The sequence below is a fragment of the Macrobrachium nipponense genome, chromosome 21, assembly GCF_015104395.2.
Source record: "Macrobrachium nipponense isolate FS-2020 chromosome 21, ASM1510439v2, whole genome shotgun sequence".
In the NCBI taxonomy this organism is placed as follows: Eukaryota; Metazoa; Arthropoda; class Malacostraca; order Decapoda; family Palaemonidae; genus Macrobrachium; species Macrobrachium nipponense.
The window spans coordinates 25101261-25129004 of record NC_087212.1 but is presented as its reverse complement, the minus strand read 5'-3'; the positions used below and the strand labels follow the sequence as shown (position 1 = coordinate 25129004).

Genomic DNA, 27744 nt, shown 5'->3' with positions numbered 1-27744 from the left:
CTCACTCCAGCTAGGTGTGAGTGGGGAGGAGAGATGCCAACTGAACTTGTCTGCCAGGGAGAAGATGGCTACCATGACATGATTTAGATGACGTGACTTGGAGCCTCCTCTGTTTATACAATGTACTACCACTGCGCTGTCCAGAACTAGCTTTATGTGGGAGTACTTGGTGGGCGCAACCTTTTTAGAGTCAAGAACACTGCCATTGCCTCCAGTACGTTTATATGGAACTGACTGAACTGAGGTGACCAAGTTCCTTGAACCTTTTTTGACCTGGGAATACCCTCCCAACCGCTTAAGGACGCGTCTGTGTGGATGGTGATCCCTGGTGGAGGGAACTGAAGGGGTACTGACACTGACAAATTCTTGACTTTCGCCCCACGGCCGAAGTCGATTCTTTAGAATCAGAGGGACTGAGGATAGTTTGTCCCTGGACCTGACATTTGCTCGTGAGCGCCAGATTCTGGTTAGGTCTTTCAGTTTGGCTTTCATTAAGACGTTCGTCACTGATGCAAACTGGAGAGAACCCAGGATCCTCTCCTGAGCCCTCCTTGACGCCAGTTTGTGACTTAGAAATTGCTTGACTGACTTCGCTATTTCTTTCCTTTTGGTTGATGGAATCGACAGAGTATGGGAGGATAGATTCCATTGAATGCCCAACCACTGAAAGTTTGACTCTGGAGTGAGTCTTGACTTGGTCCTGTTTATCTTGAAGCCTAGATATTCCAGGAACTGAATCACTTTCAGTGTAGCTCTGTTGCATTCCTCGACTGTTTGAAGCCCAGATCAACCAATCGTCGAGATACGCTACTACCATAATCCCTTTGTTTGACCTGAGTTGTTGCACTAAAAACCACTTCCGCTAGTTTCGTGAACACCCTGGGTGCCACGTTGAGTCCGAAGGGAACTACCTTGAAGGAGAATGCCTGGTCTCCTATCTTGAAACCCAGATATGGACGGAAGTATCTTGCAATAGGGATATGATAGTAGGCGTCTGTAAGATCGATAGAGGTGGTGACGGCCCCACGGGGAAGTAAGGTCCGCACCTGCGAGATCGTGAGCATCTTGAACTTGTCGCAGCGGATGGCTAAGTTTAAGCGGGACAAGTCTAAGAATTTACCCTTCTTTTTTGTGAGCCTTTCTTTGGCACGCTGAACAAGCGACCTTGAAATTTTAATCTCTTGACTCTCGCTATAGCTCCTTTCTGAAGGAGGTCCTCTGCGTACTCTGTCAATCCTTGGAAGGAAGTTGACGGAAAGGTCTGGATGGAGGTGGGTTCGTCAACCAGCTCCACCCAGCCTTTTGACACTATGCTCTGAGCCATTCGCTGACGTTCCACCTGTGGCGAAAGTGAAACAGCCTCCCTCCTACCTGAAGTTCTTCATTGGTTCTGGTAACCGCCTCGGCCTCCTCTGAAGTGCTTTCCCCTATTAAAGGGCCCTCCCGACCTCTCCCACGAAAGGAACGCTTACCTCTGCTCCCTTACCCGAGCGGTCATACTTCTGTGAAGCTTGACTCTCGAAGGCTTGATTGTAAGCTGGAGAGATGGCGTAAGAGGTGGAGGGCTGAGGCTGAGGGGATATCACATAAATTGGTTGTGATTTAGCTTTAGAAGTGGAAGGTTGGGCTGTTTGCACTAAGGGCACCGCTGGAACTTGCTGAGGAAAGCGTGGCTGCTTTTTCTGGTAAGGTTGGAAACGCCTAGGTTTCCTCTGTCCCTTACCTTTAGGTGTTAAGTCTTGCCTCCTCTTAGCCGTAAGGCCCCAACGGTCCTTAAGGCTCTGGTTCAGCCTCGTAGCCTCTGACTGGACTTCCTTCACCATAGCTTCTGGGAAGAGATCTGCTCCCCAGATGTTTAGAAACGAGAGTAACCTATTACGGAGCTCATGTTCGAATGGTTGCCTCTTGTAGGACCAATGCTTCCTACAAGTTCGTTCCTAAGCAGTGGCAAACTCAAACATATCCGACTGTACCGTTTGAGTCAGGGATTTGGTCATGAGTTTAAAAAGCGGTTCTGAGCCATAGGCTATGGTTGCTACCTCGGTCATAGCCATAGAGTTAATTGACCTGGCTAATCGCGATTTCGCGTCAAATTCAGCCTGAATAAGGCTATCTGGGAGCCTGGGTAGCTTTTCACCAAACTGCTCCATAGCACAGTCCCCCCCCCCTTTTTTTTGGTTGAGTTTTGCCAGCTGAGAAGGTGTTCGGCAAGTCTTCCCACAATTCTCCGGCTGAGGGGAGCAACGGAGATGTGGAATCTGCTTCCTTCAATTGAGGCATGGGTTCCCCCTTCTGGGCCGCTGGGATGGTAGACCTCGCGATCTTTGTCAGGAACGGGAGCGGGGTACTCTCATCCATTGTGAAAATGGTAAAGGGACTCTTAAAAGGTTGTATCTTGGTATTAGAACAATCCATGTCCTCTAAACACCTGAGCCATTCTCTCTGAGCCTGGTCTCGTGAATAGAGGACTGTCTCCTTTGGTACCCTATCATCCGAACCATGGCTGAAGCTGTAAGGCCTTGCGTAGCCTATGAACGGAGGCTGGAGGGGTCTTCCGGGTAGAACTCGAAGTCCTCTATCCTTCGAGTTCCAAATTCCGGTATAGAAAGGACAACGACTTGGAAGGGGGGCGTATGACGCTACTCTCCATGGATTGTTCATCGAGAACGGAGGTAGCGAGTCATACGGAGGAAGCTGGGTTCCACTCGTATTGGAAAGTGGAGGAGAGGCTAGAGGGGCTTCTCTCAGTCCGGCTTATAATGGAGTCCTGGGAAAGTAATCCTATCCGACAAACGAGAGATCATTTGTTCCATGCTACTCTTTAGGGACCCAACCAGGTCGCCCACCTGTTGCAACAGGCCAGCATTGGAGTCCAAGGCCGGAGCTGCTGCGGAGGTGGAGGGGTGGCTCTGAATCGGAACCAAGGGTAGCGGAACTGGTGACTCTGCCGGGGTGCGAGATCTCTCTCTGGAGGATTTACTCCTCGAGGACTTAGAGCCGGAGCTAGAAGCTTTAGACCTGTCTGCTCCGGGATTCCCAGCCGGAGACTTACGCGAGGAGGATGAAGCCAAAGTCGTCGTCTTAGACGACGACGACGTCTTAGTCAGGATTTCACTGCTTGACCCTTGACCTTAGGTCTAACCGAAGCGGTCAGGAGGAGTATACAATTCATCACCTGTAAAGCCTTGGAAGGATGGAGAGGTTGCAGGAGTAGAAGAAACAGTTACGCCCAAGGGTGACCCTTGGGTGTCCACCCTACCTACCTCGACCAACAGGTCGTCTACACCTACCATAGGTTCCACATTAATATCCAAAGTCGCGACGTCCGTGGAGATATCCTGGTCTTGGTCAGTTAATGAGGCAGCCAGCTGTTGTTGGATGAAGGCGATAGTCGGGGCCGCCTCTACTGGGTCAACGTATCCTGTCGCCTTGCCTCCGGGGAAGATTAACAGCGCCAACCGCTTCTCTAAGATGTAGGGCATACCCTTGGCGGCGTTCTTCCCAAAACCGCCGACCAGGCCCGCAGGGTTGCCAGTGCGGTATCCCTCACTGCCCGGCGCCTGGAAGAGAGGGCGTAGATTAGATTTAAGAATCACTTAAAACTAAAACTTAAAGTATAACTTAAACTTAGATGCCTTAAGTTAAAGTGATGATGAAAACTTAAGCACTAAAACAGAAGCGGAGCATCTACCGGAGATGAATACTTACCCCTTCTAAAAGCTGGCTCACCAGATCGTAACATATGGTACACGTCTCATGGTACCAGACCTGGATGTCCCCGTGCGGAGTCGCGCATGGAAGCATGGGGACCGGCCAAACTTCGTGGGTCCACATGGGGTCCTGAAGTGTGGCGGCGCATCCCCGGATGCTCACAGTTGGTGGCCTGTAAGTGGGAAGACACATGAGTATCTTAAAGAATATCACTTACAGGCTAAAGGACAGAAGAACTCCGTTGCATGCCGGAGCTCGGAAAAAATTTGGGCATAACCCCCCCTGCTTCGCCTGAATAGGCTAATAATCCCCGGAGAGATCCCGGTAAAAAAACACGTAGGGAGGGGGGGGAAGGTTTTTAAGGTACTTAAAGATAAACTTTTTATAGTTAATCTAATAACACTTAAACCTAAACTCAAACGAACCGGACCAAGTCCAGTGCGTAGCGGAGTGTAGTAACTCAGCAATACGGTAAGGTTAGCAGGGACCCACTGTATGTTCCGGTCCACTCTACTGGGTGGACTAACATCTTTCCGCTGGATGCCAGGACTCCGATCAGGAAAAAGAGCCCTAGTAAGGTGGGAAAGAGCGAGAAGACATACAGGCTCGAGCGAACACGGAGCGACAAGGAAGCAACGGATGGGGGGAAAGGCCAGTACCCCCCACCACATTACCACCCGGCCGGACCGAGAAGCCGGAGTTGAGTCCAGTCTGGGTCTGTCCCGTCTCCCTGGCCCCTCCGCCTGGGGGGAGAGAGGGAAGCAGGCTCGGGTATGTGGAGCGAGCATGGGCAGACCGACCCACCCTCCCCCGACTCTATGGAAGAGCGGGAGGGGGGGGGAAGGTGACTGGGCAGGCGTCTGGCTGTCTCGTGATCGCGTAGTGACCACGAGGCGGTAAGACCAAAACAAGACAACTAAGCCTAGGACAAACCAACTGATCAGAGAGATGCTATCGGGAAGCAACTGAGCTGAAAAAGCAGTAGCATATAGGCCCACTGGGCCAAAAGCCAAGCAACTGAATCAGAGAAGATGCTAATAGGGAAGCAACCGAACTGATGAGCGGTAGTATAGGCTCAATGAGCCAGGACCTAGGCTAAGCCAGACGCCTAACTAACCAAACCATAACAAAATACATGGTACAATAAATAAAAATAAAAATAAAAGAAAGAAAACAATATAGTAGGAGAAAAAATCCAGGAGTGTACGACTAACCCGAAGGAAAGTCTACCACTCAAAGCTAGTCAGAGGCCGATACTAAGAGCCGGGACTAGGGTCTGGAAAGAAGAAGCCTACATAAGGTAAAAGACATGCATGCATGACAAACCTGAGTAGACAGTACCCTAAGTAAAACGGATAATTAATATAGAGCGTACATAGATAAGGGGATGTTCTAGGTATGGGAGACCAAGAACGAACCCACCACGAGGCAGAACCATGCTGCCATGCTTCCGACCCAGAGTTCGTATCTATACCTAAAAAACGGCAAATACTGGCTCAGGGCCGGAAAAAACCAACTAACCATAAATACTGAGTACTTAACTTAGCTGCTGCGATAGCTGCACGCTCCATTATAGATAAATCCAACGAAAGGGCACAAAAAACACAGAGAGAAAAATAGCACGTGTGACTCGTGTGCGCTAACTGAAAAGGATGTACACCAGAGGCGCAGCAGTCGGCAGCATGGGATGGAGTAGTAGTAGTACGAGCTGCTCATCTGTGGGTCGGCTCTCCTCATGGAGGGTTTTTGTAGTGGGAGATTTCTATTGGCATTTGGCTTTTTCCCTGTGGTAAGTGGTGGTCCCCCCGCACTCCCGACCGTAGTGTTCATACCGCACCCTCTTGGAGGGTGAGCGAGTCAGTTATACTGACCTTTTTCTTTATTTTATTTATTCTCTGGTATGTGTTAGTACATTTACCCTAGAAATAATAGATTAAAGGATATTTCGCGCAGCGACACGAGCTGAGCCCAGAAAAGGGATTTTGACGTAAGGAAAAATCTATTTCTGGGCGATTGGCTCGTGTCGCCAGCGAAATCCCGCCCTACCCATCCCATCGCTCAAGATTGTCTGCTAACTTCAGGATGGCCACCAGAGGCGCAGCAGTCGGCAGCATGGGATGGAGTAGTAGTAGTTGCTGCCCACTCTGTGGGTCGGCTCCCCTCTTGTGGGGATTTTGTAGTGGGAGATTTCTATTGGCAAGCGGCTCGTGGTAGTGGTCTCACTCGCCATAGTGTTCATACCGACACCCTCTTGGAGGGTGAGCGAGTCAGTTGTACTGACCTTTTTCTTTATTTATTTATTCTCTGGTATGTGTTAGTACATTTACCCTAGAAATAATAGATTAAAGGATATTTCGCTGGCGACACGAGCCAATCGCCCAGAAATAGATTTTTCCTTACGTCAAAATCCCTTTACTGGGGTGTTTTTGGAGGGCTTGGAACGGATTAGCCATTTTACATGTAAAATGTGGTCCAAGATACGAAAAACTCATAATACGAAGGCCGTCTCGGAACGGATTAATTTCGTATCTCGAGGTACCACTGTATATACTTAGCTAATGTCTCTGACGTCCGACAGAATTCAAAACTCGCGGCACACGCTACAGGTAGGTCTGGTGATCACCCCCTCCCGCCGCTGGGTGGCGGTAATAGGAACCATTCCCGTTTTCTGACAGATTTTCTCTGTCGCCGGTGCTGACAACAACTTTGTTGGTAGCTCCTGCATCTCTACACATTGGTAGCCTACTAAGAGCATCTGCCACTGTATTATGTACTCCCTTAATGTGCTCAATTTTAAAATCAAAACCTGATAGAAATAAAGCCCACCTTTCAATATGAGCATTAGATAATTGTGGAATACTCTTACTAGGGTTAAATAAATGAGTCAAGGGTTTATGGTCCATCCTGATAACGAACTTCCTACCCAAAAGGAAATCAGAAAACTTCTTGACTCCAAAAATAATGGATAGAGCCTCTCTATCAATTTGAGAATAATTACATTCAGCATTAGATAATTTTCTACTTTTGAAAGAAATGGTAGACATTCTACCCTTATATTCTTCCTTAAGAACAGCTCCCACTCCTACAGGGAGCATTGGGGTTAAAATTATCCAAAATATCAGCTCTTCCCAAAGCTTCCTTAATACTCTGAAAAGCTTCTTCATGAACTGCTGACAAATGAAACTCCACATTCTTTTGGGTTAAATTATATAATGGACATAAAATAGAGCTGAACTGAGGTACAAACCTATTGTGATAAGTGCATAGCCCTAAAAATATTTTAAAGACTGAACAGACTGAGGGGTTGGAGCTTCCAAAATTGCCTCTTATTTTCTTTGGGTCAGGTTTAATTCCATCACAACTCAAAATGTATCCTAAATAAGGTACTTCCCTAGAACCAATAATACATTTATCTGTACGTAATTAGTTTAACATTTCTCTGTTGCAAAATTGATAAAACCTTACATAAACTCTTGTCATGTTCCTCCTTGGTAGCTCCAAAATCAATACATATGTCATCTAAAAATACATTGACACCCTCAATATTTGCCAATAATTCAGAGATAAACCTCTGAAATATACCTGGTGCTGACGATAACCCAAAAGGCAATCTATGAAACTTATATAATCCCAAGTGAGTATTCATAATTAAATATTGTTGAGAATTTTCACTCATAGATAGCTTTAAATATGCATTTTTCAAATCCAATTGTGAAATATACTGACAAGAACCAACATTTGCCAAAATATCATCCAATCTCGGTAATGGAAAGGTATTAACACTGGTTTGGGTATTGAGATACTTAAAATCTACACAAATCCTTATTTCACCATTAGGCTTCATTACAGGAACAATAGGACTGGCCCAATCTCCAGCATGCTCGACCTTGCTCACTATATTTTTACTTTCCAGTTCTTTCAAACTACTCTCAATTTTACATTTATAATGATAAGGAACAGATCTAGGTTTAAAATACTTAGGCACAACATTTTCTTTTAACATTAATTGACATTCATAATTTGTAATGGGTGATCCTTCCGTCACCTGATACTCATTGAACATTTTTACACAATCAAGCTTAGGCCTAGATGCACTCCTTGGGGTAATAAGAGGACCTTTAAATTTATCATCACACGCATTATCAATTTGTACCCACTGGTATTTCAATTTCTTCATCAAAGACCTGCCTGCTAAATTTAAATCATTATCTACAATAAAAAACTTTTGTCCCTTGACCATTGGCCTTTAAAAGAAACATCACAATTTATTTCACTGTACACTTGTATTTCAGCTTTATCATAATTTGCTAAGTGTTTCCTTGTTGGTAATGGTGTTAAATTCAATTTATTAGCATCATGCCGTGAAATAGTGGATGCACCACTGCCAGTATCTAATTCAAATTCTAGGGGAAACCCATTTAACCTTAAAATTTCTCTATATGGTTTCTCATAATCATCGACAAAATCAATAGAATTCACATTAATATCAAAAAGTTTCAATAAATCATAAGAATCATGGAAATTTTCATTAATAGGAATATGCTTACTAGTAGACTCGTCTACATCATGCACTGTATTAACATTCCTAGATTTATTTCTAGCCTTTTTATTGGGACACACTGTACTAACATGGCCTTCCTTGCCACAGGAATAACATTTAGCATTCTTAAATTTACAATTATTAGCTAAATGGTTATCACGCCTACAATGAATGCATTTACTTTGAGCTTTACAATAATCACTTTTACTTTTCCCTTTAGAGTCTGCACTAGAATTAGGCCTAGGCCTAGTTACCTTATGCCTAACCTTGTTAACAGTACCTGTAGGCCAAATATCTGTATAAGAACTTGAAGTAGGACTACATTTGGTAACATAGGCAGTTTCTAAGTTGGTAACCTTGTCAAGTAATTCACGAGAGGAGATTGATTTAAACTCAAAAGGATCAGCTAATAAAACCTTAAAATAAAATAAACTTCATTATCAATACCAACCAATAATTGTTCCTTCAACCTTCGGTCAAAATCCCTATTAAATTCACGCTGTTGAGCTAACAATTTTAGTTCTGCATAATATTCCTTCACTGACTCACTACTTTTATTCTTTCTTTGTAGGAAATCACATAATGTTCTATGATAACTAGGTTTTGTTATAAAATGAGACTTTAGTTGATTTACTAGGTCATCAAATGGAACTGCAGATGGCAATTTCGGTGCTGTTAACTTACAGATCGTGGAAAATGTCTCTACTCCAACTGAAGAAAGCAACAAAGCCCTTTTTCCTGTCGCCTCTGTTACTTCATTTACTTCACAATTCATGGAAAATAGATCCAACAAGATACGTAATTCCAACTTATCTGGGTTAAACTTGGGAATTGTTGGTCTCCTTGCTGCTGCCATCCTTCCTGATGGGGTACGGAACTTCGGTAGTCCCCAACAAATACAGCTGAACTCAGGCTACTCGAATACTGGAGTCTGGACGTTGGCCAGGCCTAAACTGGTATGCTAGGCTAGATATGGCCGGGTGTCGTTGGTACACTAACTCTCCTTCAATATGACATACCTCTTTGTACACTGGGTTCTTCCTCGTCGCCACTGTTGCATCCTTGTCCTTTAGTACTTAGGTCCCGAGAAGACAGGTTGGTAATTCACATACTTTGTTCTGGTATATCAATTACAAGTAAGCAGACCCATGCTTCTGCTGGTGTCACAGTTCGTGAATGGCGGGAGATAGCCCAACAACAACTCCCAGAAGGTTCAACATAGTAGAATGAGAGAGTAGTTTTTCTCAATACATTACAGACGGCGTCTGGAGGTTGGAGACTGGTCATCGACCTCTCAGCCCTAAACGAGTTTGTTCAGCAAATCCCGTTCAAGATGGAGACCCCCAGCACGGTCAGACAGGCCATTCATCCTCTGGATTACATGGTGATAAGTGTCCTAAAAGATGCATACTTCCAGATCCCAATCGATCTGTTGTCCAGGAAGCATCTTCATCTTGTAGTAGCGGACAGAGTGTTCCAATTCAATATCCTATGTTTTGGTCTCTCCACAGCTCCGCAAGTCTTCACTCAGGTATTCACCCAAGTGTCGACATGGGCTCATCGCCAGGGCATTCATGTATTGCATTACCTAGATGATTGACTGATACTGGCACCCTCGGTGGAACTGCTTCGTTTCCACCGAGACAGGGTTCTGGCATTTTGTTACGATCTGGGGATCATGATGAACCACAAGAAGTCCTCTATAGAGCCCTCTCAATGACTGGTGTATCTTGGTATGATCCTCGACACCGTTGCAGGGAAAGCCTTTCCGACACCGGAAAGACTGGAACGCCTTGTTCCAAACGGTCAAATGCACCTTTGATTCTTTCAGTGGGGTCTGAAGAATCGTTGGTCGCAAAATCAGGATTCTCTTCACGATCTAGTCCCAGTGGAGGAGAACATGCGCTCCGATCTTGATTGGTGGCTGGACGACACGAACCTGTTGAGGGGCTCTCCCTCTCCAGTCTCGTCCATCCAATCTGCTCCTATTCACGGATGTATTCAAGGAAGGATGGGGTGCGCACCTACTGCAACTCCTGACTTTGGGGCCTATGGTCCGACCAGGAACATCGGGATCATATCAACGTGCTGGAACTTCGAGCTGCCTTCCTGGCACTCCAGCACTTCAACTCTCTTCTGACAGGTCACTCGGTGGTGCTGATGAGCAACAACACCGTAGTGGCATACGTGAACTGTCAATGCAGTACTGTGTTTCTGCCACTATGCCAACTAGCAGCACAGATTCATGAATGGGCAACTCTCAACTTGGTAGGGTTGACAGTTCGGTTCATTCCAGGCAAACAGAACATAGTGGCAGACAGTCTTAGCAGGAGGACACAGATCGTTGGCTCCGAATGGTCTTTGGCTCCTCAGATATCAAATAAAGTCTTGACTTTGTGGGGTTCCCAACGATAAACCTGTTTGCTACCGCTCTAAATTGGAAGCTGCTGATTTACTGCTCTCCAATTCCAGATCCGGCGACGGCGTTCGAGGATGTATTCCAGCACCCCTGGGATGGCCTCAACGTTTATGCTTTTCCACCATTTTGCCTGATCAGGCAGGTGTTTAATCAAGTGCGATCCACACCTCCCCTGTCCATGACGCTAGTAGCGCCAAAATGGCCTCGCTTAGAATGGTACCCGGACCTTCTACTTCTGCTGGTAGAGCCTCCGAGAGTGCTTCCGCCACTCCCTGACCTATGCCAACCACATGTGAGGATCTTCCACAACACGGTGAGCTTTTTAAATCTTTACGCATGGAGGTTATCCAGCAACTCCTCACAGCAAAAGGCTTTTTGCGAGAGGCTGTGACAGCAATGTCAGGATACCTCCGGAAGTCCTTAACGTCTGTCTATCGGACCAAGTGGGCCATCTTCCGTGGCTGGTGTCGTCAGAGAGGCTGTTCTCCTCTCGGAGTTTCTATCCCCTTGATTGCTGACTTCTTACTCTACCTCCAGAGAGAGAAGCTCCTTTCAGTCTCGACGGTGAAAGGCTATTGCTCAGCCTTGAGCCAAGTCCTCAGACTGAAGGGAATTGATCTCTCTTCCCTGGAGGAACTCTCTATGCCATCTGATAGGGATCTCACCTTGAAAACGGTTTTTCTTCTCGCCCTTGCTTCCTCCAAGTGAGTCAGCGAACTTCATGGCCTAGCCTATACTGTCGCTCATACTGAGTGTTGGACCAATGCCTGCTTCAGCTTCGTCCCTGAGTTTGTTGCGAAAACCCAGAATCCGGCCCAAGTCGATTCTCGGTTCTCTTCGTTCCAGGTTGTGAGCCTGAGCACAGTAACTGAAGACCCAGATGAGCTACTTTTCTGTCCTTTGAGAATATTGAGGCAGTATCTCCAACGAACCAGCTATACTCGACCTACCTTACAATATCTCTTTGTAAGTAGTATTGGCCTGTAAAGAAGAGGGTTACGAGGAATACCGTTTCACATTGGATTTGAGAGGTGATTTGCTTTACTCTCTCCCCTCCCTCTTCTCTACTTGCTGGTACCAGTCGAGTGAAGGCTCACAATGTGCGTGGAATGAGCACATCTCTTGCCTTCAAGAAGAACCTCTCTGTTACCCAGGTCATGAAAGCCAGCACATGGTCTCACCCTTCCACCTTCACCAGTTTCTACCTTAGAGACTGTACCCACAGCTACCTCAACACAACTGACCTTGGTCCTGTGGTAGCCGCTCAGCAAGTGGTTTAGCTGCCTCCGTGCCCTCAGAGGTCGGATGTATCGAATCGAGGATTGAGGTTTCGTATCAGGGTGGGGGTGAATGTGAGAGTATGACTGGCCTATTTTATTTTCACCTTTCCCCCTTACTTGGGGCCACAGCATTGAAACCAGTTCTCTAGCACCGATTTCAATACTGGTAAGCATTCCATTAGAAACTAATAAGCTATGTAATTACTGGGCAAGTATATATTGAACTATTTTATTATAAAAATGTCATTTTCATACATTCAACTTCCCTGACAGATATATACTTAGCTATAGACTCCGTCGTCCCCGACAGAAATTCGAATTTCATGGCACACGCTACAGGTAGGTAGGTCAGGTGATCTACCGTCCTGCCGCTGGGTGGCAGGAATAGGAACCATTACCTTCTAGAACCAGATTTTCTCTGTCGCCATATTGTAAACACGTTTGCGGTATCTCCTGACTTGATTTTCGTGTTTCATCGCCATCGATCTTCTGGGCTGTCTTTTGCAGGGAAGTACTGGGTCTTTGGCTCGGCATACGCTTTTATTAACTTTTATTAACTTTTAAATGAATTTGGCTTCAAAAATTTCGAAGAATATATGACGTGTAACTACCAAAATTGTCGGTAGACACTCACATAGTTTGCAAGAAAGGGAAACATAGTTTGCAAGAAAGGGAAATATTAATATTTATCCATTAATACGTGTAATAAGTGTTAGAATTGATTGAGGAAATATACCGACTTTCTACCTTAGGGAGTCAGAAAAGAATATAACTACATACGCTTTCTTTAGAAGTTTTATTGGCTACTCGTACTAACGAGCAGTTAGAGTATTAACAGTACTATTAGTGTTGCATCCTCATCACCTTATTTCACAGAAACTTCAAATTCATAATTGCAATTTGAAGACAAAGGATGTAGCTCAAAATGCGAGCTATTAAAAGGTAAGAAGTGATTACAGTGTTCCCCATTGCAGTGGAGGGTGCGTCTGATCGGCTCTGTCTTGCTCCCAGGTCTAGACCTCTTCCAAACTCACAAGCCCAGAGGAGAAGGAATGTCGAAAGCCGCACGGAGGTTTCAGAGAATCCCCACCGGTCAGGCGTCCCCTCGGCAGATTCTGTAGAACGTCCAAGACTGCCAAGTTCGCCATTGGAAAGGCGTCCTAAAATAGTGGAGGGTGCGTCCGATCGGCTCTGTCTCGCTCTCAGGCCTAGACCTCTTCCAAGCTCACAAGCCCAGAGGAGAAGGAATGTCGAAAGCCGCACGGAGGTTTCAGAGAATCCCCACCGGTCGGGCGTCCCCTCGGCAGGTTCTGTAGTAGCGTCCCAGACTGCCAAGGATAGCCGTTGGAAAGGCATCCTAAAACAGTGTTTTTCGTCATCCGATTCTTCATCGAAAGGAAAAAAGGGTGGAGTTCTGACAAGCTATCGAGACCTTCTAAAAGAAAGACGCCGCTACGAAGATCCTAAGAGAAATGCAACAACAAATATCTTCGTTAATGGGAGTTTTGAAGAAGGATCCTCCCAGGAGAAAGGATCACTTCCTTCCCGTTAAGAAATCCCGTCCGACAGAAGTCTTTGACAGCTCGGACGAGGCGCCTGCCAGGCGCAAAACGCCGACAAGGCGAGAGAATTCTAAAGAAAGGCGCAAAGCGCCTGAAGCGCCTGAAAGGAGGCGCAAAGCGCCTGAAGCGCCTGAAACGAGGTGCAAAGAACCTGAAGCGCCTGAAACGAGGTGCAAAGCGCCTGAAGTGCCTGAAACGAGGCGCAAAGCGCCTGAAGCGCCAGTCTCCAGGCGCTATGAACCAGGATCTTCATCGGAAATGGAGTTAGAGGCGGACCGAGAGGCTCCTCTTTGGGAATTTTCGCAGGATCAGTTTTCACCTGACAGGGTCTCTAGATGTCGCACAGGCGGCCGTAGCCCTTGTCAGGATATGCCTGATTCTGCGAAAGGTGAAAGACATTCGAGGCCTTCTCCTGATAGGGACGGGAGTTGTCGCACAGGCGGCCGTCGCCCTTGTCAGGATAGTCTTAATGCAAGTAAAGGCAAAAGCAAGATCGGCCTTCTCCTATGTCGCACAGGTGGTCGTAGCCCTTGTCAGGTTAGAGTCGGTACTGCTAAAAGCCCTTCACCTTACGAAAGAAGGCGCTCTCCTCCGGTTGCTCATTCTTCTCCCAACTTGATGGACAGGAAATGGAAGATAGATCGGAATTGGAAGCCAATAAGGGGGCAGGTCTCTCAGTTTATAAGACCTTAGTGACCTTTTTTATTGAGAGAATTAGTTCATTACTAGTAAGAGGATATTAAAATCATCCTTCTTCTAAAAAATAATGCAACCAACCATTTACAGAAAGAGTGGCAATCGTTTGGAAATTGAACAAGATTTGTACGAGCTCTTATTCATTGATTAGAGGCTCTTCCAGATAATAAAGGCGTAGAATACAGCCTTATCTCCAAGAGAATAAAAGCTTGAGAAGTTCTCTTCAATCCTCGGTTGTCATTTGCGATCTCTTTCGACTAATACTAATTCGGGTTTATTGACGAAAAGAACGAAAGAGAGTAAGATTTCCATTCTCTCTCTGCATCGGAGAGGAAAGAATGTAGTAAGAAGATTTGGTGTATACGACTACTGAATGACAAGTCATATACAAATACCATAGTTGCCTTTGTGGTTCGCTACAGAATTATCTATATCCTTACAGGACTTCGCTTAAAAGGTTTGTTACGACAATACCTACTCAGCTTCGGTATTTAACAAAGGTTGTTTGGCTTAAATATGCATTATTGAGAGCTTCCTTAGGCTCAAGAATAATTTTATTATATTCCTTCATTGAATGGAGTAACTGGCAACTCAGGAAAATTGCAGCCAGGCAGCGAACGAGATGGCTGTCATTGTAAGCCAATACAGTACCATCCAGTTCTCGGTCATGAGCAGTTGACATCTCTCTCTCCTACAGGATCGAATAGTTAACCGTATCTTCCCCCTACAATCATGGACTTAGCCTCGATTTGAGGGGATTTATAGGCAAACATGAATAACATGGTATTTCGTTTTGCCTAAGGGGATTTTCAATACAAAAGATCCCTTGTAACCTTGCGGTAAATGTAACAGGATTTATGATGAATGGAGACACCAATATGAATTTAATGCAGTAGAGCTATACTATACGTATATTATTTGATGCTCTCATGCTTACAGAAGCAAAATAGTGGACTTGCTAACTTTTTGATATAGCGAGTTATTAATCGAAGGGTTCAGTAACCTCTCTGACAGCAGGCTCGGTAACAGCACGGTTCGTTCCTGATTTCGTTCCCCGTCTAACTGGAGGGGTGTTCGATCCCAAGGAGGGACGAAATGATTTTTTCAAATCAATTTGACTAATTCCACAGCTCTCTCATATCTCAAGGAGCATCGAGAATCTCGCTGTTTCTTCCCTTTCAGAGGGAAGAATCACCTTTGTATATATCTGCTATCAAAGAATGCAGTAAAAGGCTATACTCTGTCTATACAAGGGGAATTTAGAGATAGCAGAGGATTAAGATCTTCGGGACTTATACGCATACCTCAATATGACAAGAGTAGGATATCATGTACTTCGAATGGGATCTTTTGTGGCCTCAGATTCCGTGTTCCGACAAGATGGAACTGCTCCTCATCAAACTTCTTTGAGAAATTTTATGAGGGAATTCTTTGTTTCTCTTGGCCCTAAACGACCAAGAAGACAAGTGAATTTTTTGTGCATTGGCAATCTCGCATCAGATTCAATGGAGACTCGGCAATGGGTTCTTGCCAGCCATAGCTATGTCTGGCCCCCCAACCAAAGAACTAAAAAAAACCCTGTATTCCTGACTCAACGCTTTCAGATAGAAGTTTCGTTGCCCAGGCAGGGTACTTACGTTTTCACCTACAGAAGAAGAGATGGTTTAAACGTTTGCCCACAAAGTCTTTATTTGGGATGCGGATGGAACGGGCTCGAAAAAACAAATTTTGTTTTTTGCTTTCCCAGAAGGTATTCAAGAGCGGGATACAATAAAGAGCTAGAAAATCAGGAGGAAGTCCTTTCCCAATTTCAGCTCGGAGTCTCCTTCGACTTCCAAGCTCCTTCCCTTCCTTCGGACAAGGATAGGAAAAGATTCGCAACGAGGAACTTCTATCTAACAAGTTAAAGAAGATGATCTTCCGTAGCAACGGAAGGATTCAAGAAGGATCCTCCTCGGAGAAAGACTCTTATCTCTCGTACTGTTAGATGTCCTATCGTCTAATGGATGTAGTTTACTACAATCACCTCCCCTTGCCGGAGAGGCCAAATGCTCAAAGTGGAAGAATTTCTTCCACCCTTCTCCAATCTCCTGATAAACTATTGTGGAAGGTTCCAGGACTTCATAGACAATGTAGCGGCAACGCAGGCGCCAAAATGCCAACAGGGCGTAAAAAACGCCAGAGGGCAGACAGTTTCAAGAAACACTGTCATTGTCTGATGAAGAGAAAGAGGGGGCCTCCAACCTAGCGCAGATGCGCTAGAGGCAAACAAATCGGACAGATAAGAGTGTCCGATGTGGACATCACCAGACATCCTCGAGACTCTACCAAGCTCGAAGCTCCAGCAAGTGGAGAGGAGTCAGCCAGGTGCCAAGCGCCAAATAGTGCCAGTCTGGAGCCAGGCGCGAAGCTACTTCCAGGCGCGAGGTGCCAGCCAGGAGTCAGGCGAAAAGCGCCTTCCAGCAGCTAGGTGCCAACCAAGCGTCAGGCGCCAGCCAGGCACGAGGCGCTAGCCAGACGCCAGCCAGGTTCTAGGCTTCATCCTGAAGAGATCCATTTCAAAGAAAGCCCTGGTCTTCTTTGAAACAAGTGTGATTGCTAAAGCACTTCATGAGTAACTTGATGATTCCTTCAAACAGCTGAGAATTAAAAGCGCATGAAGTGCGAGCTTTTATGAATTCTTGTTCTTTCCAGAACAATATGTCATGAGGACATATTAGCTGTCACTTACGGGAGATGCAACTCTGTGGTTGACTTCCCATTTCACGAAGGAGGTCAAGTTGACCTATGAGAGATCCTTCTCTCTTGGTTATACGTGTCTACGGATGCACTGCTGGGATAGGGAGCCAACACTGAACCTTAACTAGTGAGTTTAAATTTATTTAACGTGGTGTTTTTTTCTTTGGGTTTGAAAGGAGTTTGGGGATAACTCTTTTTCAAATTAAGCACTAACCCTCGTGTTAGGATCAGGTGATTGGGACCGGTGTTGTGCTTCTTAATTATGCCACTGGGCATAGGTGTATTGTCATGTAAGTGGATAAGACCCCATTGACAAATGACCATTAGATTCTGTCGAGTAAGTGGATAAGACCCCATTGACAGATCTACAAGAACTCTTAGCCATAGGTCACATCCTCGCTGAGGCTCTTGAGACGAAGCAGATTCCTAGCAATAGCTAGGAAGTCAACCCTTTGTCTAAACACATAGGAACCAAGGTTTTATTTATTTATTACCTACAACGTATGTTGTTTACCTGTCTAATCAGTGAATAGCTGTCTCTTACCCTCCACCAAAGGGTGCCAATCAGCTAAGTATATATCTGTCAGGGAAGTTGAATGTATGAAAAAAGAGGATTTTGACGAAGGAAAAATCTATTTCTGGGTGATTGGCTCGTGTCGCCCTAGTGAAAGGATCCTTAATATCATTCTTTCTAGGTAAAATTAGCCTAAAATTACAGAGAAAAATAAAATTAAGAAAATGTCAGTAAACTGACTCGCTCACTCTTAAAAAAAGAAGTGTCGGTATGATAAAGGGGCGAGTGTGGAACACTACCACGAGCCAAACACCAATTAGAACTTCCTGTCAGAATCCCCCCAAGAGAGAGGCTGATACCAACTGCGATGCCAGCCTCTTACTACTACTACTAGAGGACGCCACGGACAGCAGCGCCCCTAGCGGACATCCTTAAATAAAACAGTTAAATACATCTTGTCCTGCAAGGGGGGGAAAAAAAAACAAAAATATAAAAAAAAAGGGGGGGTTTCATAGGGCGACACGAGCCAATCACCCAGAAAGAGATTTTTCCTTCGTCAAATCCTTTTTCTGGGCTCAGCTCGTGTCGGCCTATGAAAGAGTACCAGAGAAACAGACAAGATGAAAAAGGAACAATGAAAAAACAATTAAAAAAATGATGGATATAATATAAGTAAATCAATTACAGCATACAAATTAAGCACTTAAACTAACTTATTTTAACAGTAAAATAATAAAAGTTAGTAAACTTAAAGTACTTAAATGGTAATTAAAGTAAATTACAAAGATGCATGTAAAATAAGGATTGGGATTTACTTAACAAAATACAAAATTCCAAAATATATACACCCATGTGTCCTACCCTAGTATAAAAATAAGGGTAGGTACACTGAAAAATCCACCTCATCAATACAATTATTTCAAAATATATACAAACACATTGTGACTGAAGTTCATCATTAACATAAAATGGTGTATATACAAACATATTGTGTCCTACCCTAGCATAAAAATAAGGGTAGGTACACTGAAGTACATTATCAGTACAAATGTGGATGTCCCTGAGCAAAAAAATAAGGGACAAACCACTATATGATATAACGGCTAAGGCTATGATGTTGAGTAGCCTGACGATAGGGTGAGGCATGTTGGTTTATGTAGGTAGAAAGGAGACCTGGATCTATACTACAACCTACTAAACAGTATCGAGGGGAAACTATGTTTTCCCGCTGCTACTACTGCTGAAACTTTTAAAGATTCCCAAAGGACTTTAAATATGCCGTTAAAGACTGTCGGGGATTTCCCTCCAGTATAACTTTCTAAGATCCTCAAAGTCACTATGTTTGGAAATAATTAATTGAGGTGGCTACTCCCCTGATATCATGTGCTTTTGGAATGACTCAGGGTTGGCTTGTTTAATGAAGTAAAGGATTTGCTGTCTAATGCCTTTAACTGATAAAGTACCAAACCTTTTTCTCTCATGAAGAGAGCACCTGAGGATCTAGAAGAAGTACGAGATAGAAAGGCTCTAAGAGTTGATACTGGGCAGAGAGAAGGATCCTGCGGAAGATGGGATCAACTTCCCAAGGGGCCCACCTTGCAAGAGGATCTTCATTTTGGCTAAAAAGCTACGATCCGGAGCAAGTAGAACTCTCCTGATGGGAGGAATTCCACATGACCCGCATCCCTGGATAGAGCCGACATTCTGAAATTTTCGAGCTCCTGAGGCTATTCTTAATAAAATACTGTCTTCCTCAGGAGCATTATAATGTACAAGATGAGTTGTCAGTATCTGAAGCTAGTTTGAGGACGTCATTTAAGAACCATGAAACTGTAGTAGGCCTCTGGGAAGGTCTAAGTCTAGCACAGGCTTTAGGGATAGATGTGAAATAAGATTCAGTCAAATCTATCTGAAAACCTACTTGAAAGATTTTCTTCAAAGCCGATTTATGAGTGGTAATCGTGCTAGCTGCTAAACCTTTTTCAAATAAGGATCTGAAAAAGGATATAGCAAAAATAACTGGTCTGGTTGTAGTGTTCGATTCTCTCAAGAAAGATGCTAATTTTTTAACAGCTGAGTCATATTGTCTAATGGTTGACTCTCTCTTATCCTATTCATCAGGAAGAGAATATTCTGTGGATCAATGTCAGCATCTTTATTAGCCGCAAACTTCATGAAGTCCATAAAGTTAGGGGTCTGGGAGAGGTTCCTGAGGAACGCGAACACAGTCCTCATTTGTACTGATTGTGATAGTTTGGGATTGGGGATCCGTTGAGGTCGGAGACCCAATTCCAAGAGAAGAGATACCAGTTGCTCTTGGGAGGGCCAGTCCGGTGCAATCAGAGCTACTATCCCTTTGAAAGACCTTAGTTTTGTCTAGGACTTTCAAGAGAAAGATTCACTGGAGGGAAAAACATAAATTCTCCTCCACTGATTCCAATCTAACGACAGGGCGTCCGTGGCATAAGCCAGAGGGGTCCAGGTTGGGGGCCACATAGCAAGGGAGCTTGTGGTTCGCTTGTGAGGCGAAGAGATCCCCTTGGAGACCCTGGGACCTCCGGCTACCCACTGGAATGACCCGACTCCAGAGACCACTCTGATTCCAGAGGAACTGACGGACAGAGCGTCCTGCTATCACATTCTACTCCTGCCAGGTGAGTGGCAGACAGATGCCATTTGTGTTTGTTTGCTAATGCAAAGATGGCTATCATGACATGGTTCACATGTTTGGATTTGGACCTCCTCTGTTGATGCAATGAACTACCACTGCACTGTCCAAAACTAGCCTTAGATGCAGACTTCTTCGGGGGAAGCAGTCTCTCAGAGTAAGAAATACTGCCATTGCTTCCAACACGTTTATGTGGAGCTGGCGAAATTGAACTGACCAAGTCCCCTGAACCTGTTTGAACTGAGAGATACCCCCCACCCCCCCACCCGGACAGGGATGCATCCGTGTGAATGGTTAGCACCGGGAGGGGATATTGAAGGGGTACTTTCTTGGCTAAGTTCTTTACTTTTGACCAAGGCCGTAGTTGGTTGCGAAGGATCTGTGGAATTACTGACAACTTGTCTCGATATTTGGAGTTTGCTTTTGACCGCCAAATTCGATTTATATCTTTCAGCCTTGCTTTTCAGAAGGATATCTGTTACCGAAGCAAACTGAAGAGACCCTAGGATTCTCTCCTGGTTTCTTCTTGACGTTTGTTTGCATTTGAGGAATTGCCTGACAGATTTTGCTATTTCCTTCCGTTTGGCCACTGGAATTGATAGTATTGTGGGAAGACAAATCCCATTGGATTCCTAGCCACTGAAAACGAGATTCCGGAGTAAGTCTGGATTTCGTTTTGTTTATCTGGAACCCCAGATGTTCCAGAAAGTGAACTACCTTTTTTGGTAGCCTTTCGAGACACATTCCTCGACTGTTGGTGCCCAGATCAACCAATCGTCGAGGTATGCCGCTACCATGATTCCCTGAGCTCTCAATTGTTGTACAACCACTTCTGCTATCTTTGTGAATACCCTGGGGGCTACATTCAGACCGAAGGGCATCACTTTGAATGAGAATGTCTGATTTCCTAGCCTGAATCCTAGGAATGGGCGGAAGTGCCTGGCTATAGGGATATGATAGTATGCGTCTGTAAGATCGATGGAGCATGTGACGGCTCCACGCGGAAGTAAGGTCCTTACTTGCGAGAGGGTAAGCATCTTGAACTTGTCGCAGCGAATGAAAGAGTTTAGCTTGACAAGTCTAAGATTACCCTTCTTTTTGTTGAGCCTTTCTTTGGCACGCTGAATAAGCGCCTTGAAATTTTAGATGTTTGACTCTCGCAATAGCTCCTTTCTGAAGGAGTTCTTCCGCGTAATCTATCAATTCCTTTGACGGTACCTGATGAAATGATTTGATTGGAGGGGGATCTTTGATCCAACTCCAGCCTAATCCTTTGGACACTATGCTCTGTGCCCAATTGCTGAACCCCCACCTGTGGCGGAAGAGGAACAGCCTCCTCCTACCTGGGGAGCCTCATTGCTGATGGGCGGGTTGGCCACCACGCCCTCCTCTGAACTGTCTACTCCTCGTGCCCCTTCCTGCGCCACGCTGACGAAAGTAACCTCTCGCCCTACCTCTCGGTTGAGAGTAGCCTTGAGCCTCATAGGCAGGGTTGAAGGCCGGCGAGATAGCGTAGGAAGTGGATGGTTGAGATTGCTGGGGCACCAGGAGGAAAGGTTGGTTTCTGTTTAGAGGTGGAAGGTTGTCCCTGTTGGGTAACTGGGACTGCCTGCACAAATTGCTGCTGTTGTTGGAGTTTTTATAAGGCTGGAAACCTCTTACCAGCCTTCTTTGGTTTCTTGCCAGCAGTGGGAACGGATTCCTGTTTCCTCTTTGAGGAAAAGGAACCAACCCCACCTAGCTCTAAGGCTCTGGTTGAGTTCTAGCAGCTTCGTGGTGGACCTCGTTCACTGCGGACTACTGGGAAGAGATCCGCCTCCCCACATGCTTGCAGCCAAGAGTCTATTAGGCTCATGCCTGATTGTGCACTCTTGTAGGACATGCTTCCGGCAGTTCCTCCTAGCCTGGAAGAAGTCAAAAGCGTCCGTCAGAACCGTCTGAAACTGAGATTTCGCCAGAATCTTGAACAGGCGGTTCCGAAGCGTAGGAAAGAGCAGCCATTTCTGTAATGATGAGGGAATTGAGGGACCTGCCAAACCTAGTTCGCGCATCGAACTCTGCCTGGATTAGGGAATCCGGCAGCCTAGGTAACTTCTCACCGAACTGGTCCATGGCGCAGTCCGGCTTGAGTTTACCCAGCGTGAATGTAGCTGGCAGGTTTTCCCACAATTCTCCGAAGGCGGGGAAGAGGGGAGAAGTAGACTCCGCCTCCCTCAACTGTGGAATGGGCTCATCCTTGAGGACTGCCTGAAGAGACTTCTCCACCAATTTCGTGGCGAACGGAAGAGAGACCTCCTCTTTCCGTCGCGAAAATAGTGAAGGGACTCTTGTAGGCCTGGAGTCTAGTGTTAGTACACTCCCAATCCTCAAGGCAGTGGAACCCATTCCCGCTGGGCGTGATCTCTACTGTAAAGAACTGACTCCTTAGAGATTTTGTCTTCTCTCGTGAGAAGCCGTTGGCGTCAGCCTAGCATACCCGATGAAGGCTGCGACAGACCCGGAGGGTAGAACTCGAAGTCCTCAATCCTTCGAGTTCCACACTCCGGGATAGAAATCATTCCGTCCTTGAATGGAGCGTAGGCAGCTACTCTCCATGGGTTCTCCATAGAGAAAGCTGGCAAGGAGTCATAAGGTGGAAGTTGGAGAATCCCCGTGCTAGATGCAGGGGAGACTGGGGGAGGAAGCCTGAGCTAGCCCAGCTACTCGGTCCTTCATTCTCTCTCATTCTATTAGAAAGAAGATCCTGGATTGACTGTCCAGTTTTGAGGACAGACTGTTTGACAATTGGGCAAACATCTGCTCGAACCGCGTTCCCAGTGCGGAAATTTGGGAGCCTACTAGCACGACCCCACCTGTTCCATACCCCTGCTGAGACAGTAGATGGATCGCAGGTGCTGGTGCTTGCTATACCCCTGCCGGCATAGCCGGAGTGGAAGCAGCGGAGGCGGGAGAAGGCAGTGACTCGGTGGGAGTGCGAGCCTTCTCCTTCGAAGCCTTGCTTCTGGAGCTCTTCGATTGGGAAGAGCCCGGCTTTGCCTTCACCGCATCGGCATAGGAAGCCGACGACTTCCTAGCCGAAGAAGACGAAGACGACTTCCTAGAAGTCGACTTAGATAAGGTCTTCGGTTCTCTCTTCCCTTCTCCTTAGGAGGTACAGAGAGACGGCGGGAGAGCGAATAAGGGATCTCAGATCCCCGCAAAGCCTTGGAAAGAAGCGGAAGAAGACGGGGACAGGAGAAGATCCAGGAGCGCCCAAGGAAAGACCTTGGGCGCCCGACATACCTACCTCAACCAACAAATCCTCCCCACCTACCGCCATGGGCTCTAGGTTAAGGTCCAGGGCAGCGACGTCCGGAACCGACTCCTGTGAGGCTACGACCCAAACGATTGCCTGGAGGTCTTGCTGAATGGAGGCTATCAGTGGGGCAGCGGACAAGGGGTCGACGTAACCGTTCGACTTGCCCGCGGGGAAGATCTGGATGGCCAGCTTCCTATCCAAAATGTAGGGCTGGCCCTTGGCGGCGTTTTTCCCAAAGCCGCCCACCCACGCTCTTCAGGGTGGCTTGAGGGCGACTTCCCTCACACCGCTAGCCTGAAAGAAAGGTGAGATTAGCTGCCAATTGTGGAAAGAGGTTAACAAACTTACGACTAGAAGTTGTTAGTAAAAGCATAAGTAAGTCTATAATGGACTTACCCCATCTCCCAGCTGACCGACTAGGTCGTAGCATATAGCGCAGGCCTCAGGGTGCCAGACGATCAACTCGTTGAACGACGTGGCACAAGGGGCGTGGGACCTGCACTCGTCATGTCCACAGGGGTCGTAAAGCGTCGCATTACAAGCTGGGACCTGGCAGTTGGTAGCCTGTAAGTGAAAAAGTACATGAGTACCAAGTAAACACTTACAGTCTAACATATGCTCCGCTGGTGCCGGAGCGATAAAGTTAGATAAACCAGAGCCCCGCCAAAATACGTGTGGTAACCAGGTTGGAAGATAGGCTATGGCTCCGCCGATGGCGGAAGCACAAGAATCAACCAACTAGGAGTGGTGGTAATGGAAACCACGACGGAAAAAGGCGGGGATGGTTGATAAAATAATAATAACACACAATTCATTGCAAAATATCTTAGAATTAGGGTATATATCCTTAAAATAACAAAAATAAAACAACTTCTCTCCGCCCGTCTACTAGAAGAGTGCGTAGGTAAGGGTAAGCTCCCTTCCGGTAACGGCGGAGAGATATAAGGATATAGTAGGCAAGCAACCGACCACTCGTAGTGCCCACCCTGACCGCTAGCGAGCCAGTAACCTATAACCAAAGGTGCCCCGGCTGCGACGGAAGGCTCCTTTCGTATCGTAAGGGAGGTGGCTGAGCAACTGGGGAGGGGAGGAGGAAGGTCTCGGCGAAACACGGCGGGAGCGAGAAAAAGGGGGGGAGGGATGGCCTACTCCTCCCCGCCTCACCGACTACCCGCATGGAGACCCGGTACCTCAGAGTGGTCGCCCTATACCCCCCGCTGAGAGGACCCCTGGACACCTCCGAAAGTGTGAGAGAAGGCGATGAGGTTGTTATAACAACCAAGGGGTCCCCCAGCTCCTCCCTATATCAGAGAGGGAGGGAAGGGGCAGGGTAAGGTGCTATGGGACACGTGACCGCAAGTGGCCTAGGCCGCGAGCAACACAACCGTGGAAGGGCCACGTGAACCAAGCTGTACCAAAACATGGAACAAGCACCTAGGCTAGCCTAACACCCTAAATAAGTAAATAAAATTACATCGAAAGGTGGAAGAGACACTTTTAGTAAAAGAGAAAGAAGCCCAGGAGGAGGCAGACTGTTCCAAAAAACAGTAGCCTACTCGGAGCCAGCGATAGCCGATGTAGAAGCAAGAGCCGGGATGCTGGGCCGGAAATAATCAATAAATAGCCCTAAATACCAAGCTAAGAGAATGGTAGGAGGGCTGAACTAGCTAAAACTCGATGTAAAACAATGAATGTGATAACGTAAGCCCATAAGTATAAGAAGTCCCAGTATGGAGGACCGGGAATTCTTACGAGGCGGCATGGCCGCCACGAGACAACCGGGGAACCGTATATGACCTATTAAGAGGAAAATACTGGTACCCGGAAGATAAAACTATGATAAAATGTTACTTATGAGTTACTTAACTTAGCCGTGGCAATAGCAGAGCGTTCCATCGTAGATATTACGAAAAAAATCCAAAAAAGGGGGCGAGCACAAGAAATGGCGACTTGTCGCTAGCGCTAAAATTTAAGGATGTCCGCTAGGGGCGCTGCTGTCCGTGGCGTCCTCTAGTAGTAGTAGTAGAGGCTGCATCGCCCGTTGGTATCAGCTCTCTCTTGGGGGGATTCTGACAGGAAGTTCTAATTGGTGTTTGGCTCGTGGTAGTGTTCCACACTCGCCCCTTTATCATACCGACACTTCTTTTTAAGAGTGAGCGAGTCAGTTTTACTGACATTTTCTTAATTTTATTTTTCTCTGGTAATTTTAGGCTAATTTTACCTAGAAAGAATGATATTAAGGATCCTTTCATAGGCCGACACGAGCTGAGCCCAGAAATGATATTGTTATTGTACAATAAAGTTTCATACATACTTACCTGGCAGATATATACGATAAATTGCCCACCCAGCCTCCCCGCAGGAGACAGGTGGAAGAGAAAATCTGGTTCTAGAAAATAATGGTTCCTATTCCTGCCACCCAGCGGCAGGACGGTAGATCACCTGACCTACCTACCTGTAGCGTGTGCCGCAAAATTCGAATTTCTGTCGGGGACGACGGAGTCTATAGCTAAGTATATATCTGCCAGGTAAGTATGTATGAAACTTTATTGTACAATAACAATGTCATGTTAGCATACATGAAGGTTTTTTGACTGAATGTAAAAAAAAAAAAAAGTAGGATTTTACATACGTTGATTCAAAAGATTGTGAGGTAGCCTAAAATCTTTATTGTTCAAGTCAGTAAGTAGCTATACCATGATTTTGAGCAGTTGCATTATTGAAAAGGGTCTTCTTATGCCAGTCAACACCTATTGGTCCAATTGTTCATGTCCACAGTCTAAGAGAGCGCTCATGGGCCTACTGGTTTGTCAGCTTTTCTTTGGTGAAGAGTCCAGTTTTTGTTGTAGGGAAGCTTCATCCAGGAATTTATATATTTATTTATTTATTTATTTATATTTTCTTTTTAAGAACCCCCCTTCAGTGGCTCTCTGTGAATTTAAAGATCTAATGTCAGTGGAGTTTTCTGTAGGATTCACTCATTAGGCGAGGCAGTTCCATCTGTTGTGGTTGTGGCTTGCTGGTTGCTTAGGATCAGGTAAACAGTCAAGTAGATCACTTTCCTACTACTGGTTGAGTCAGTGCTGCCTTTTCTTTTGATATGTTCATGTACTACTGTCCATGGACAGTTTATGTACAGATAGGGGGGCTTCATACCATGTGTATTGCTTGTGATCTTACCACGCTTTGCCTTGCCTTTAACTTGCTACCACCCCTGGTGTCACCTTCACATAGGATCGTAGTCCTCCTTGTCTACCGTTGTCAAACCAGACTCCTCTCAGTCACTGTGGTAAAAGGTTAGCTGCCTGGAACCAGTCATCCACAGGACTGTTGTTCCACAACAAAGTGTATTGGTAGGTATCATGTCCAGTACTGGAATGTTGGAATCACCCTTGTGCTTGTTAGTTGTAGGATTTGTGGCAAAGCTCAGGACTTGTCAGTTTGATAAAAGATATGAGCATGTGCTTCCTCTCCTTGGGATCTTTGGTGGCCCAGATAAGGGTCTTATAAGTGGGTATGAGCCATGTAAGCTACCAATTAAAACCTGACCTATGACATGAAGAATGTTGATGCCTCTTGCTGATGCTAGCAAACAGAAGCAGTAGGTTTATAGAAGTACCCCTTTCTTTCTAACTTTGTGATGTTTCAATTGTTACACTTCAACATACTGTATATATTTGTAAAAGTGACAAAAATTCATTTATTATCTAAATGTAACAGGCATACCAATCAAGTACCATGGTGGAGATTTGGTACCTATTCTGTAAACAGAACCTGAATGTGACATGAATGAACGGTACAGTCAGTATCAACTTTAGTTCCCTTGAGAGCTGAACAGTCACAGTGTCAATTGTTGTTTCAAAACCAGGTCATGTATTGGATCATGGCTAGTGCAGAAGCCAGATAAATAATAATTCCACTAGGGTGGAAGTTATTCCCAAGGTTAATGAATTTGATATTAAAGGATATTTGTGGCTTAGTACTTTTGAATATGAAAAAGCCACATCTCTGTATGTATGTGACAAAAATTCATGTTAATGAAGTAACATCTTATACAGTAACAGGTTGTTGTCACAGAGTAAATACCTCTGTTATATCTAGGAACAAATGCAGTGCTACTGCAATTGGCTTCTTTGTTAGTGTGATTCCAAAAATCATACTTGTAGCAAAATAAAGTTTATATTGTCAATGAAAGATGTGTGTGTGTGATATCATCCCAGTAATGTAAATTAAAATGCATTGTATCTGTTAAGGTAAGGTATTATTATATTGTTGAATGAGGTCATTGGACTCTCTATCTTTAGTTTTACTTATATC

General features: G+C 45.6%; 1 protein-coding gene across 1 annotated transcript in view; it reads left to right on the top strand.

Annotated features, from left to right (window-relative positions):
* Positions 1-27744, top strand: part of LOC135197854 (spatacsin-like) — a 443463-nt gene that overhangs the window by 79730 nt on the left and 335989 nt on the right.